At 37.6% G+C, this 17,113-nt stretch overlaps 1 protein-coding gene across 9 annotated transcripts in view; it reads right to left on the bottom strand.

The window, feature by feature from the left end:
• The window catches only part of GRIK1 (glutamate ionotropic receptor kainate type subunit 1), a 446,198-nt gene that overhangs the window by 400,198 nt on the left and 28,887 nt on the right, over positions 1–17,113 (bottom strand). The window lies entirely within an intron of this gene.

Here is a 17,113-nt window from a genome sequence, read left to right as displayed (position 1 = left end):
CCTTCTGGGGAGCCTGTGTAGCCCGTCACTGCCGGGGTCCCGGGATCCAGGAATGGCTTCCCCGGGAAAGCACACGGAGCGCCTCGGGCTGGTGCAACATCACGCCGGCCTCTGCCGCCGCAGGCCCACCCCGCACTGCGTGCCCCTCCCTCACCTCGGCCTGAGTGAGCCAGAGCCCCCGAATCAGCGGCTCCTTTAAACGTGTCCTGTCTGAGCGAAGAACGGAAGCCCTTTGGCGACCTATGTGCAGAGGCGGGGCCAGGTCCAAGGCTGAGACCCGGCAGCTGTGAGAGCAGAGAAGAGACAGGGAAATCTCTGTGCAGCCTCGGAGGCAGCGGATTAAAGCTCCATGGTCCGCTTAATGTGCCCTGCATCTGTGGAGTGCATGAATGGACAGCGAATCATCCCAAATTGAGGAGGTGGACTTTGAGGACAAGATTTAAGATTTTTTCCCCCTTTCCTCTTTTTACAACGAATTATCCCAAATTGAGGAGGTGGACTTTGAGAGCAAGATTTTCGATTTTTTCCCCCTTGTTCTCTTTTTGTGAATGTGCATGTGGATGCTTCTGTGGGAGATTTTCTCTGTATAGGTTTGCTTCCACCATATGTCCCAGGGTTCTATCTGTCCAGTTTTTTTTTTCAATAATTACTTTTTTATTTTAATAACACTACTATATTTTATACTTTATTCTATTTTACTTTATCTTCTCTCTTTCTTTTTTCCCTACCTTCCCTTCCTCCCTCCCTCCACCCCTCCTTTTTTCTTTCTCTCTTTCTTTCCTTCCTCCCTCCCTCCCTCCTGTCTTTCTTTCCTTCTTTCTTTCTTTTTTTTCATTCTTCCTTTCTTTCTTTCATTCCTTCCTCCCTCCCTCCCTTATTCCTTTCACTCTTTCTTTTTCTTTCCTTCCTCCCTCCCTCCTTTCTTTCTTTCCATCCTCCCTGCTTCCCTCCCTCCTTTCTTTCTTTCTTTCATCCTTCCTTCCTTTCTTTCCTTCTTCCTTTCTTTCTCTCTCTCTTTCTTTCTTCTACTAATTCTTTCTTTCTACTTTTTCTCCCTTTTATTCTGAGCCGGGTAGATGAAAGGCTCTTGGTGCTGCATCCAGGAGTCAGTGCTGTGCCTCTGAAATGGGAGAGCCTACTTCAGGACATGGGTCCACAAGAGACCTCCCAGCTCCACATAATATAAAGTGGCGAAAATCTCACAGAGTTCTCCATCTCAACAACAGTACCCAGCTTAAGTCAATGACCAGCAAGCTACAGTGCTGGTCACCCTATGCCAAGCAACTGGCAAGACAGGAACACAACCCCACCCATTAGTAGATAGGCTGCCTAAAAACATAATAAGGCCACAGGCACCCCAAAACACACCACCAGACGTGGACCTATCCTCCAGAAAGACAAGATCGAGCCTCAACCACCAGAAAACAGGCACTAGTCCCCCCCACCAGGAAGCCTACACAACCTACTGAAACAACCTTAGCCACTGGGGACAGACACGAAAAACAACGGGAACTACGAATCTGCAGCCTGCAAAAAAGGAGACCCCAAACACAGTAAGATAAGCAAAACGAGAAGACAGAAAAACACACAGCAGGTGAAGGAGCAAGATAAAAACCTACCAAACCTAACAAATGAAGAGGTAATAGGCAGTCTACCTGAAAAAGAATTCAGAATAATGATAGTAACGATGATCCAAGATTCTATTTCCCAGATCCAAAATCTTGGAAATAGAATAGATAAAATGCAAGAAACAGTTAACAAGGACCTAGAAGAACTAAAGATGAATCAAGCATCAATTAAAAATACAATAAATGAAACGAAAAATACTCTAGATGGGATCAATAGCAGAATAACTGAGGCAGAAGAATGGATAAGTGAGGTGGAAGATGAAATAGTGGAAATAACTGATGCAGAGCAAAATAAAGAAAAAAGTATGAAAAGAACAGAGGACAGTTTCAGAGACCTCTGGGACAACATTAAACACACCAACATTCAAATTATAAGGGTTCCAGAAGAAGAAGAGAACAAGAAAGGGACTGAGAAAATGTTTGAAGAGATTATAGTTGAAAACTTCCCTAATATGGGAAAGGAAATAGTTAATCAAGTCCAGGAGGCACAGAGAGTCCCATACAGAATAAATCCAAGGAGAAATACGCCAAGACACATATTAATCAAACTGTCAAAAATTAAATACAAAGAAAACATATGAAAAGCAGCAAGGGAAAAACAACAAATAACACACAAGGGAATCCCCATCAGGTTAACATCTGACCTTTCAGCAGAAACTCTGCAAGCCAGAAGAGAGTGGCAGGACATAATTAAAGTGATGAAGGAGAAAAACCTGCAACTAAGACTACTCTACCCAGCAAGGATCTCATTCAGATTTGATGGAGAAATTAAAACCTTTACAGACAAGCAAAAGCTGAGAGAGTTCAGCACCACCAAACCAGCTTTACAACAAATGCTAAAGGAACTTCTCTAGGCAAGAAACACAACAGAAGGAATATACCTACAATAACGAACCCAAAGCAATTAAGGAAATGGGAATAGGAACATACGTATCAATTATTACCTTAAATGTAAATGGACTAAATGCTCCGACCAAAAGACACAGATTGGCTGAATGGATACAAAAACAAGACCCATATATATGCTGTCTACAAGAGACCCACTTCAGACCTAGAGACACATACAGATTTAAAACAAGGGGATGGAAAAAGATATTCCATGCAAATGGAAATCAAAAGAAAGCTGGAGTAGCAATTCTTATATCAGACAAAATTGACTTCAAAATAAAGACTATTAGAAGAGACAAAGAAGGACACTACATAATGATCAAGGGATCGATCCAAGAAGAAGATATAACAATTGTAAATATTTATGCACCCAACATAGGAACACCTCAATACATAAGGCAAATACTAACAGCCATAAAAAGGGAAATCGACAGTAACACACTCATAGTAGGGTAATTAAACACCCTACTTTCACCAATGGACAGATCATCCAAAATGAAAATAAATAAGGAAACACAAGCTTAAAATGATACATTACACAAGATGGACTTAATTGATATTTATAGAACATTCCATCCCAAAACAACAGAATACATTTTTCTCAAGTGCTCATGGAACATTCTCCAGGATAGATCATATCTTGGGTCACAAATCAAGCCTTGGTAAATTTAATAAAATTGAAATTGTATCAAGTATCTTTTCTGACCACAATGCTATGAGACTAGACATCAATTACAGGAAAAGATCTGTAAAAAATACAAACACATGGAGGCTAAACAATACACTACTCAATAACGAAGTGATCACTGAAGAAATCAAGGAGGAAATAAAAAAAATACCTAGAAACAAATGACAATGGAGGTGCGATGACCCAAAACATATGGGACGCAGCAAAAGCAGTTCTAAGGAGGAAGTTTATAGCAATACAATCCCACCTTAAGAAACAGGAAACATCTCGAGTAAACAACCTGACCCTGCACCTAAAACAATTAGAGAAAGAAGAACAAAAAAACCCCAAAGTTAGCAGAAGGAAAGAAATCATAAAGATCAGATCAGAAATAAATGAAAAAGAAATGAAGGAAATGATAACAAAGATCAATAAAACTAAAAGCTGGTTCTTAGAGAAGATATACAAAATTGATAAACCATTAGCCAGACTCATCAAGAAAAAAAGGGAGAAGACTCAAATCAATAGATTTAGAAATGAAAAAGGAGAAGTAACAACTGACACTGCAGAAATACAAAAGATCATGAGAGATTACTACAAGAAACTCTATGCCAATAAAATGGACAACCTGGAAGAAATGGACAAATTCTTAGAAATGCACAATCTGCCAAGACTGGATCAGGAAGAAATAGAAAATATGAATAGACCAATCACAAGCACTGAAATTGAAACTGTGATTAAAAATCTTCCAACAAACAAAAGCCCAGAACCAGATGGCTTCACAGGCGAATTCTATCAAACATTTAGAGAAGAGCTAACACCTATCGTTTTCAAACTCTTCCAAAATATAGCAGAGGGAGGAGCACTCCTAAACTCATTCTACGAGGCCACCATCACCTTGATACCAAAACCAGGCAAGGATGTCACAAAGAAAGAAAACTACAGGCCAATATCACTGATGAACATAGATGCAAAAATCCTCAACAAAATACTAACAAACAGAATCCAACAGCACATTAAAAGGATCATACAACATGATCAAGTGGGGTTTATTCCAGGAATGCAAGGATTCTTCAGTATATGCAAATCAATCAATGTGATACACCATATTAAGAAATTGAAGAAGAAAAACCATATGATCATCTCAATAGATGCAGAGAAAGCTTTTGACAAAATTCAACAGCCATTTATGATAAAAACCCTGCAGAAAGTAGGCATAGAGGGAACTTTCCTCAACATAATAAAGGCCATTTATGACAAACCCACAGCCAACGTCATCCTCAATGGTGAAAAACTGAAACCATTTCCACTAAGATCAGGAACAAGACAAGGCTACCCACTCTCACCACTCTTATTCAACATAGTTTTGGAAGTTTTAGCCACAGCAATCAGAGAAGAAAAGGAAATAAAAGGAATCCAAATTGGAAAAGAAGTAAAGCTGTCACTGTTTGCAGATGACATGATACTATACATGGAGAATCCTAAAGATGCTACCAGAAAACTACTAGAGCTAATCAATGAATTTGTAAAGTAGCAGGATACAAAATTAATGCACAGAAATCTCTGGCATTCCTGTACACTAATGATGAAAAATATGAAAGTGAAATTAAGAAAACACTCCCATTTACCATTGCAACAACAAAAAAATAAAATATCTAGGAATAAACCTACCTAAGGAGACAAAAGACCTGTATGCAGAAAATTATAAGACACTGATGTAAGAAATTAAAGATGACACAGATAGATGGAGAGATATACGATGTTCCTTGATTGGAAGAATCAATATTGTGAAAATGACTCTACTATCCAAAGCAATCTATAGATTCAATGCAATCCCTATCAAACTACCACTGGCATTTTTCACAGAACCAGAACAAAAAATTTCAAAATTTGTTTGGAAAAACAAAAGACCCTGAATAGCCAAAGCAATCTTGAGAACGAAAAACGGAGCTGGATGAATCAGGCTCCCTGACTTCAGACTATACTACAAAGCTACAGTAATCAAGACAGTGTGGTACTGGCACAAAAACAGAAAGATAGATCAATGGAACAGGATAGAAATCCCAGAGATAAACCCACGCACATATGATCAACTTATCTTTGATAAAGGGGGCAGGAATGTACAGTTGAGAAAGGACAGTCTCTTCAATAAGTGGTGCTGGGAAAACTGGACAGGGACATGTAAAAGTATGAGATTAGATCATTCCCTAACACCATACACAAAAATAAGCTCAAAATGGATTAAAGACCTAAATATAAGGCCAGAAACTATCAAACTCTTAGAGGAAAACATAGGCAGAACACTCTATGACATAAATCACAGCAAGATCCTTTTGGACCCACCTCCTAGAGAAATGGAAATAAAAACACAAATAAAATAATGGGACCTAATGAAACTTTAAAGCTTTTGCACAGCAAAGGAAACCATAAACCAGACCAAAAGACAACCCTCAGAATGGGAGAAAATATTTGCAATGAAGCAACTGACAAAGGATTAATCTCCAAAATTTATAAGCAGCTCATGCAGCTCAATAGCAAAAAAACAAACAACCCAATCCAAAAATGGGCAGAAGACTTAAATAGGCATTTCTCCAAAGAAGGTATACAGACTGCCAACAAATAGATGAAAGAATGCTCAACATCATTAATCATTAGAGAAATGTAAATCAAAACTACAATGAGATATCATCTCACACCAGTCAGAATGGCCATCATCAAGAAATCTAGAAACAATAAATGCTGGAGAGGGTGTGGAGAAAAGGGAACACTCTTGCACTGCTGGTGGGAATGTGAATTGGTACAGCCACTATGGAGAACCGTATGGAGGTTCCTTAAAACACTAAAAATAGAACTACCATATGACCCAGCAATCCCACTACTAGGCATATACCCTGAGAAAAACATAATTCAAAAAGAGATATGTACCAAAATATTCATTGCAGCTCTATTCACAATAGCCTGGAGATGGAAACAACCTAAGTGTCCATCATCAGATGAATGGATAAAGAAGATGTGGCACATATATACAATGAGATATTACTCAGCCATAAAATGAAATGAAACTGAGCTATTTGTAATGAGGTAGATCAACCTAGAGTCTGTCATACAGAGTGAAGTAAGTCAGAAAGAGAAAGACAAATACCGTATGCTAACACATATATATGGAATTTAAGAAAAAAAAAACGTCATGAAGAACCTGGGGGTAAAACAGGAATGAGGACGCAGACCTACTTGGGAATGGACTTAGGAATGTGGGGAGGGGGAGGGGTGGGCTGTGACGGGGTGAGAGAGAGGCATGGACATATGTACAGTACCAAGCGTGAGTTGGATGGATGGTGGGGGGCGGCCGCATAGCACAGGGAGATCGGCTCGGTGCTATGTGACCGCCTGAAGGGGTGGGATGGGGGGAGTGGGAGGGAGGGAGGTGCAGGGGGGAGGTGATGTGGGAGCAGATGTATATGTATGACTGATTCACTTTGTTGTAAAGCAGAAACTAATAAAAAAAAGTTAACACTTAAATCAGTCATTCTAAATGAAATATCTCTAGTATGCATCCAATCATTCAATCTCACACAAATATACATAAAATATTATCATTTTATGAGTCAAACATGGAGCAGAGAATGGGTCTATACTCGGTATAAGAAGGTAGCCAAGCACTTTATCAATATTCATTAAAATCTAGATTTAATTCTATTATAATCACAGTGATAGCCTGCGTGGTCTTCACAATACCTTCTACATTTAGAAAATAGTTATGTTTAAAAATTCCATCCCTTCCTCTTTCTGTGATAAAGGTTTTCTCAACATCATCAATAGCTGAAGTGATGCTCATCTGTGACCATCTGTTCTTATTATAAAACAGTAGATTTTGGCAGAATTTTCAAGCACTGAACTTGTCCAAACATTGGAACACTTGTTTGATCTTTACCTTTCAGATGGCTGAGTGTGGGTGGGAGATTGGGCATAGGGAAAGGAAGTTTTCACAATTTTCTTTGAATTGGGAAATATCAAATAAATGAATTAATTTTCTCAGTTGATGATTATTCATCCTCTATTGTTAGAAAAAGTTACTGTACTAATGTTGAAAACTGTGATTAATACTGAAACATCTATAGTTAAATGTAGAAATGGGGAAAATACACAAATATATTTGTTATCACCTACACATGAAGGGACAGTTGTTATCATTTCCTGAAGAAATACCTTATTCCCAGAGCAGTGTCAGCACATAGTGGGGTACTTACTATACATGTGCTTAGTAAATAAAAGTGTGTTTAATTCTCATAAGGCAGTGGTGTTTGTATTAATATTTTCATTATACAGATGGGTAAGACTGAGGCTAAAATAATACACAAAGTTGTAACTCAGAGATATTCCTTCTGACTCTTATTCACATAGTTTTCCTTTAGACAATGTGGGAAACTTGGTCTCAAATGTGTTTTCTCTATTAGTAACTTCTCAATAGATACTAGAAAGCCTTGAAATACCAAAGCCAGGGGATATCTGTTTGGAAAAGCTAGCCAGAGGAAATGACTTTTGATGAGTTTTGAAAGCAGAAGCAACATGTTTGAGAAACCAGGAGGGAAGGGAAGGAGATCACATAATTTCTTGGAACAAGTATGTTTATGAGAGAAGTGTCACAAGCAGACAGTAAGAAGGGATGTTTCTATTTATATGGAGGGAAGACTAATTGGTAGAGAGATTTGAAACCTACAATGAAGAGCTTGGATTTGGTACAAAGCAGAATTAGGAAAGTGATTGATGTGATTAAAACATCAGTGTTTGGTGAGTACTGCTGCTGGGCGAAGAATGGACTGGCAGGCCTGGGGTGCCTGACTACCTGGAAGACTGACACAGCAGGACCCAGCCCAGATCAGTTGCCTATGGCACTCGATTGAGCCAAGACCAAGATATTACTGAGACAGAAGTCATGAGTTTGAGTCCTGTCTCCAGGCTCGTCTATGTCCTTCAAAAAGCCCTGATGAGTGATGAAGCTCCTCATTTTGTCTTTTCCTTAAAATATAGTCTTTTTAGTGTTATCTTATGATATCAAATTTGCACATGAATTAAAAATATTTTGTTCTGTCATTGAAGTTCCTCCAAATCAAATAAAAACTGATATAAAAATTAAAACTAAAATGATATATTTGTTAGATTTGGATGGAAATGTAAAGATTATATTGTCTGATTTTTTTTTTTCAAACAAGGAAATTGGGACTTGCAGTGATGAAGTGATTTTATTTGTTGATTCATTTATCATAAGCTCTGGAGTCAGATTCATCTTAAATTTGATTTCAAGCTTTCCATTTATTATCTGGGTAACTTTAGAAAAGCCATTTCACTTTCCCTGTTTCTTCATGTACAAGATAAAGATAGATACAGTGCAATAATCATTATAATCAGTATAAAATATTATTTTTCAAGGCACTATAGAGTGGTGGTTAATGGTACATATTCTGGAGCTAGACTGCTTGGATTTAACACCCAAATCAACCATTAACACACAGTGAGAACTCGGGCCAGCTGCCTAATCTCCCCAGTTCCATCCTCTGTGAAATGGAATATGTCTATTAATATTTATATTGTATTAAATGAGAAAATATATATATATATATAGTTTCTCTCTCTCTCTCTCTCTCTTTCTCTCTCTCTCTCTCTCTCTCTATATATATATATATATATATATATATATATATATAATGTGTCACCAGACTTCACCTCCAGCCAATGGCATTGGATAAATGTTAACTATAGCTATGATTGTTATTGTCCTCATTCTCATTTTTTTTTTTTTTTGGTTAATACCGACTACATTTTGGTCAGTGCATCAGATGAAGAATATACAGAAAGGAGAGACAGAGTTTCTTCTCTCAAGGAGCTCAAGAGGCTAGGAAGGTGACATAAAGTAACCACAACTACAACCCAGTATGATAAGTGTTACCATTTAGGTTTCCCACTCTACATTTCCTAGAGCTCAGAATGGCCTAGGTGAATGGGGAACAAGTGGCTGTAGGTGAGTTAGCTGAATTGAGACTTGACAAACAAGTAATTGTCAGGCAATCTTGGAGCCACATTTGTATGTATTGAGAGGCCGGGGAGCAGTGAATAGGTTAGCTAGACAGAAAGCATGAGTATAAGGTTAGAGAAAATCCAAGTGGTCGTTCTGTACTGTCAATAGTAGATTGAACATGAGGAACAGTGAGAGTTGAGGATAAAAGGTTAAACAGTAGCTTGATGAAGAAGGGCATTGTTAAGTGCACTGCTAAGTGGTGTGTACTTAATGGTGTGCTAAGTGGTCTTGAAGGCATTGAAGTACAATGAGATGATTTTAAGCAGAAGGTTCTCAACAAATATTGATGGATGTCCCCTGGGCTCACTTCTGTCTGAGTATGTGGGTACTGCAACACCATTACCTGTTGACCTGGCTGCTTTCCTTTCTCCTACAAGGTGGTAAGTTCCTTGAGGGAAGTCACCTGTCTTTCAATTCCCAGTATTTCTCATGATGCCTGGAAGAAGTAGGTACTTAATAAATATAGATGGAAGAATAAATAAATGAAGAAGATAAAGCAGAAATTCAGCTGAGGCTCTTTTCTCCCTAATTCATGTGACTTGATAAGGATGTAATATTGTCAGTGCCAGGAGACACAGAAAGGGGACAGGTTCAAGATATATTTGAGTAAGAACATTGACAAATATTGGAGCTAGAGACTTAACTGGAAGCAAGAAGAACTTATCTAGAATGACCTTTAGATTTAGCGTTTGGTTAACTCAGTGGATGATGGTAACATTCACTAAGAGTGAATATCCAGGAGTAGGGTCTTAGGGGAAGATAATGAGTTTACGGGTCTAATTTAAGGACCAAATAAAGGAATCTCTGGGAGGCAGGTGGATGGAGAGATCTTGGTGTTTTTAACTCAGAGCCCACTGTAACTTTCCTATGTAATGTTTTTTTTTTAAAAAAAGCCAAACAAACCAACTACTAACTAGAATGTCAACTTCTAGCTATTAGAATGTTAAAACAATTTATATATAATGACTTTTTAGTGGTTATAAAGTCAAAGAGGATATTTTTCTTGACCATCTGTCTGGAATTCCATAACCCTTCTTTGTTTCTGGTAATGATACTCAGCCATGAGTGCCCAAGTTGAACAATGACATCTTTAAGAAACCTTGTCACACCCTTCCAGATACAATAGACACACTCATAGAATTTCATTTAACTTTGACTCTAACACTTGTACCATTTGTGTTCTAACACCAACCATTTGTGTTCATCTTCCTTTAATATGTGCAAGAGAGTCATGATTAATATTATGGATTTTGGAATCAGACAAGTAAGGTTTTAAAATCTCAACTTTGTCACCTAGCTGCGTGATCTGGGGGAAGCAACTTGCCTTAGCTTAGCCTCAGTTTTTATCATGTGTAAAATTCAAAGGGCAGCACTTACCATGAAGTTTGAAACCTTTCTCTGGCTTTTTCATCACACTCAATGTGGCATTCTCACCTCATTCCCTCTACTCCAGCCACACAAACCTCCTCACTGTTCAGAGAATAACCCAGGCAAGCCCTTTCCCAACTACCTGCAGCCTAGCTCCCTCACTTTGTCAAATATTTTCACAAAAGTTATCATCCATCACATGGCTATAATAGAGAGAAAACCACTGCTCAGTCTACTATGGAACACATGCATGCATACTCACAAAGACGACAAGAAAATTCCGTCTAAGGAAATTATAGCAGAGGGGAGAATTTTGTGTAAAATGTTCTTCTTGTTCATTATCACCTTTGATGTAATTTTGACATTTGAAATGCAATTAAAAGTTCAATTCCTTCAGCAAGATCTTCCCTGGGTCCCTTATGTAAAATTTCACTTTCGCACTGCAAGACTTCATATCTCCCTTCTCTGCTTTGTTTTTTCCTCCTTAGCATTTATTACGATCTAATATGCTATATATTTTACTTATGTTTGTATACCAAACAGGAAAGTAAGCTTCTTGAGATGGAAATTTTGGTCTGTCTTGTTCACTGCTGTATCTCCAGTGCCTAGAATAGTGCCTGGCACATAGTAAGCACTCAAAAATATATATATTTGGAATGAATGAATTTATATATGTAATTGTTTTGTATAGTATCTAGCATGTACCAAGTGCTCATGAAGTGGCAGCTATTGTTGTAAATTTTGCTAACATTTTGCAAGATCTTCACAAGTCATAAAACACACTGTGTTCAGTATGTTATTCTACTACTGCAGATACTTTGTGGATGAATGAATGAAAGAACCAACCAATCAAATGTAAAGGTTAGTTACTTGGGTCACTATTGGTAATACGGTGTTGCTTCCAAGGAACATTCCAGAGCTGGAGATAGGCTGGAAAGCAGAGTGGGCTCTGTAGAGTGGCTCTGTAACCCTGAGTAACTCCCCACCTTACCCCACCCAAAAGTTCCCTCATTTCTAATGAGTGGGTTATTATCAAGGGCTATTTGAAACTCTCACAGCCTCTCAGTGTGTGGGAGCCAAAAACTGAGGTAAGTGGTAAAATATTTTACTTCTTTAACTTTCTTTTAAATTGAATCGCCTTCACAGAAAATGAGAAATGGATTTCAATCAGATTGTAAAACACTTCTTTCACATAGACACGTACACACACACACACACACACACACACACACAAACATGACTTTGACTTGATAATTAAAAATTTTTTTCCTGCCTTTGTCTCAGTGATTTGTGAGAAGTCTGTAGGTATTTCCAAAGTATTATTAATGACTTAGAAAGTGGGAAGTGTGTCTGTCAAAACCAAGCTTAGCTAGTCTGGTGGCAGGTGGTACCAAGAGGCATAGTGAACTCCAAGTTTAAATTACAAAGAACTATTGATCCTGACAGTAAAGCATGCCTGAAAATGAAATTGACATGGATTGAATCTGACATTGAAATATTATCTTAAAATCTTGAAAAGCATGATAAAAAATTCAATTATATAACAAAAGGGAATAGGAGAAAATGAATAAATTGGTAGTGATCTTTCCTTGAAGTGTGTATTTTTCTGTATAGGTCAAGCTCATGTTGCACATAATGTTACCCTGGTTTCTCACTTCTTCACTTAATCAGTTTCAACAATGATTTAGCTTAACAATTAGAAAGTTCTGAATTCATGTTAAAGTCAAAACAAATCAAAAAAGCTGCAGAAGTAGTTTGCAAAAAAGAACTTTAGTCCAGGACTTGAGGTGAATTAATATGACACTAAAAGCTCTGGATGAGAATCCAGGTTCTACAACAGAGAACCATGAACCATGGGCAAATTATTTAATTTCTGCCCTTAAGTTCTTTAGCTGTAAAGCATGAGCATGATGATTTCTACTTCACTGTAGTTGTTCTGAAGAATAAAAAAAGATACGTGTTTGGGTCAGGCACATAAAAAGATTGATAAAATTCATTTTGACATATGTTTGAGTAAAACTGTCACAGATCTTACCTTATGGGATGAAACAGCTGTGTAAAGCCAGGAGGAGAAATGTTTGAAGTTAGATTTTATAGATGAGAAAACACGCTCAGGCGGGTTAAGTAACTTTCCCTAGACACCAAACAGGGGTTAAAACTCATGTCTTCTGATTCCTGGACTACTGTTTCTCTTCATTCAACCACTCCTCTGTATTTCAATAGGCTATTCTTGAGTGAAGATCATAAGTATCCTAATAGAATTATGTTTGCCTTTTTTTTTCCCAAAGGCCTAACTACACACTTAATAACCTCCTTATTCATCATATAATCTAGGAGTAATTCCTATGGGCTAGGCAGTATTCTGCCAGCAGTAAACAGTAGAACAAAATTCTCTACCCCATGAAGCTTATATTGTGGTAGACTTGATTCATTCAGTCAACATACATGAGTGCTGTTACATCTGAGATATAGTCTAGGAACTAAAGATACATAAGTTCTTGTCTTGATGCTGTGGGTGAGGACATATACCAGAAAAGGGTGAATGAAGATGTAACAGGTGAAGAATTCTGCAGGCTCAGGCATGGTGAAGGGCTAGGGGGTTAGCTCAACCCAGATTTGTCTAGAAATTCTTTCCAAGGATGCAGACCAATGAGCTTGGTCTTGGAGCATAAGAAAATAATCCAGTTACCTGAAACCACTGTAGAAGTTACCACATGGAGAAGGGCCTCCCCCTTGGTTTGAAAAGTAGTATATTTGGATTAATACCTAGGAAATGGCATACTCACTGGGTTATTAAACCACGTGAGTTTTCTGAAATAATTGGGTTTCTTAATGAAAGAGAAATTCATTGTACTTTTACATAATGTTCTTTTTTGTGTATTCATAAATCATATTGGTAGATTCATGCATTACTGTTATGGGTTGAATATTTTTTTTCTCCCCAAAATGCACCTATGGAAGACTTAACCCCCAGTGTGATGGTATTTGGAAGTGGGGTCTTTGGGAGGTAATTAGCTTTAGAATAGTGTGGGATCCTCATGATGGGATTATTGCCTTTATAAGAAGAGGAAGACAGAGTGATCTCTCTCCTGGAACATGCACCAAGGATAGCTCATGGGAATACATAGCAAGAAAGAAGCTGTCTACAAGCCAGGAATTAAATCTGCTAGCACCTTCACTGTGGATTTTCCAGCCTCCAAAACTATGAAAAACAATATTAAAAATAGCAGCCTGAGCATACTAAGAAATATGACATACTTCTCTTATTGGATCCTGTGAGGGCAAAAAAATGCATGTGAAATTACACATTAGCAGGCAAAGGTGATAGGGATACAAAGAGGAATTCAAAAGTGGATTTTATATATTTAAACTAATATAATATCAATGAGAAAAATTATTTTCATAAATTGTGAAAACTGCTTATTCATAGAATCTAATGGTTTTTGCACATTCTTACCATTCTTACACTTAGGCCCTCTCTTAGGCAATTTCTAGCTGGTCCACTTTAAAATGATTTGACAAATGGAAATAAGAATTAAAGTTTGAAATCAGCTGAATACATATAATATTGCTCAAAATGTCCTAAAATTACTCTGAAGGGCTAAGCGTTAACAATACCTAAATTTATGATTAAGTCTGGGGAAAATCATGGCTTTGTGTTACCTCAACATAAAGGTCTTGATTTTTTTTTAAGACCTACTAAAGTTTGTCTTTGATTAAGTATATAGTCCTAGAGTCCTAGGCTTTCCTGATACATTTCTGTAGAGTAATCCTTTCCAAGCCTGGCTATTACAGCAGCTTTCTGTGCTTATGCAGGTTTGTCTGACTGGCCTAATTTATATTTTTAATCCAGTCCTCAAACTTTTACATGCATCTTGTCATTCTTGCCCTGCCATCCTGACACACAGTAGTGTGTATCTCTCATTTAAGGAAGAACAATATCTATCAGAGTAAAAAGACACATTGCTTTATCGTTTTTGTTTGTTTGTTTGTTTTTTGGGGGGTATGTTTTGCTTTTACTTGTAGTTAACATATTTACATATCATCCCCTGAGCAGGTAAGCCTAAGGCAGTTTTTAATCTCTTAGGATAAAATCTGGAGAACAACCTCAGGGGGTTGATTACAGATGAGTCATACTCAGGTATAATCAAAGGGAATATTTGGGGACATCTGGGTAGCATATACTACATGCTTCTTGTGCAAAGCTGCCCCAGTCTGAAGTAAAGGGAAGTGACACAGCCAGATTTGCTCAGGTGGACTGAGGCTAAAGAGGTATTGACAGGACAATTTTAAGGAAGAATTGCCTTCCCTCATGTCCAAACCACATGTCTAATTAAATGGTTATCATGTGCTCAGTACAAGAATATAAGATTCATTTACTTAGAAAATATTCCTTAACTACCTACTATATATTAGGCATTCTGCTGGTTGCTGGGGACACAAAGATTAATAGGACACATTCCCTATCTAAGAGAGCTCACAGCACTGTGGACATTTCTTTGCTAAAAAGAAGGGGGGGTATTCAAGTACAAATATCAGTTTCCATGTTTGTTTTTTTAATTGAAATTGGAACTACTTTGAGCATATAAGCAGGTGAGTGAATACTGTTTGCAGAATCGGCAAGAGCAGATACTGAGAACCTATTGCTGACTTTTCTGTTTCTAGTTTAACACAATCCAGCACAGAGCATTGAGTAGCTCAGTGTTCATGGAAAGAATTGATTGACTGATCCACGTGCTGCCTGATTGATCAGTCCTCACTGATCCATACTTCTCAGAACTACGACAGTCCATTTACATGGGGTTGGAATTATTTTACACGTGCTATTCTCTTTTCATTGATTAGTCTCACCGATTGGATCATACACATCTAGTACAGGGACCTGGAAGGGCCCTCTGAATTCCTGGAAACACGATGTATGTGGCATAGCTACGAGACACACTTTTTGAGTGCCTGAACCAGAAAAAGTTGGCTTGAGCCAGTACACTGATTCCTGAGCTCTGTTCTAACAGACTAACCCTTCTCACTTCAGGGTTCTGTCAGGACTCCTGTTCCTCAAGGCACTTCTCTTGGGAGACCGTCTAAAGATTCCTCCGCCGCCCATATCATTCACTTGGTTATACTATAGGTTAACTGACACGCGATGGCCGCAGAGTTCCAGAGGGTCACACTGGAGCCACTGCCACTACAGCTGCTCAAGGCCCTCTCTCAGCTTTCCAGCAGCTTCCCCATCCTGAGTGGTGCGAGACATGTTGGAAATTCAGAAGCAGAGGGTCAGAATGCCATGGTTTAAGCCAACTCATTTTAAACCTGTATCAACGACAGTGGCCCAGGCAATTTAGAATAGGATTATTTGTTTACTGAACGGGACTAAATTGTGGCTCTTTCCTTACTTGATTAGGACAAAGTATTTGGAAATTCAAACCTGAAATCATCTATTATCACAGAGTTTCCATTCGTGGATTAAAAAGCAAGTTAAGTTGGATTACACTGTCCTCTCCCAGATTCACTAAGGATGAGAAGGACTGGGCCCTCCTAGGGCTGGAAAACGAACAGATGCCAAAATGGCTGATGCAAAGGGCTTTTCAAAACTAATTTTTAAGAAATATATCTTTTCTTGTGTGCATTTTGGCGGGAGGGATTAAAAAAATCAGATTCTCTAAGAAACAAAACATCTGAGGAATATCAACTGAAAAAAAAACTAGATAGCAAATAAAGCAAATTATTTTTCATCAACGTATGGAATATCACTGCAAAGATGTAAGAAAGGGAAAATAATTTTAGCTGATCCTATATAGTTTTGTTCTTTGAATACTATAATTTATTGCTGAGTGCTATGCCATCAGACTTTGTTCTAATGAAATATAATCCTCAGATGGCTATGAGAAATCTAAGAAAGCTATATATTTTCCACTGAATACATGTACAAATCCAATTAAATGTTAAAAAAAACACTTCACAAATTATTATATGTTATAGTATATGTAACTTAATGTTCCAGAAAAATTATATAACTTAAGAAATAAAATACTTTACTTCAAAAAAATTGTGTAAGTTGTTTTGTTTTCCACTATGGGCAGTATTTAATTGTTTTTGTTTTTAGTAGATTGACACTTGCTATTTTTTCTGTTAACTAAGTTATATTCAATTCCTCATTTACCTTTATTTTATTTCATTTTGGTTTTACATTTTACACATATTCACATAGGCTCCAGGCTATGGGCTTGCAAGGTTTAAAAAATGTTTATAGGTAATAGACAAAGATGAAGACAAAGATGATTTAAGAGGGAAAATAAAGAGACAAAGTAATTTAAATGGTTCAGACAAAAGGGTTAAAATCATATTTAGAGGAAATTATGCTTTACAAATTAATTTATCTCTGGGTGTCATGTTTGATAAGCTTATGTTCTTAAATTATCTGGAGGATGTTCTGTCTGTTTTCTCCCAGGTACTCCATTTGAGTAGCTGTTACTTCTGATGAAAAACTTC

Source organism: Mesoplodon densirostris, chromosome 5, assembly GCF_025265405.1.
Source record: "Mesoplodon densirostris isolate mMesDen1 chromosome 5, mMesDen1 primary haplotype, whole genome shotgun sequence".
Taxonomy (NCBI): domain Eukaryota; kingdom Metazoa; phylum Chordata; class Mammalia; order Artiodactyla; family Ziphiidae; genus Mesoplodon; species Mesoplodon densirostris.
The sequence above is the reverse complement of the archived record's forward strand: the minus strand, read 5'-3'. Positions and strand labels throughout refer to the sequence as shown.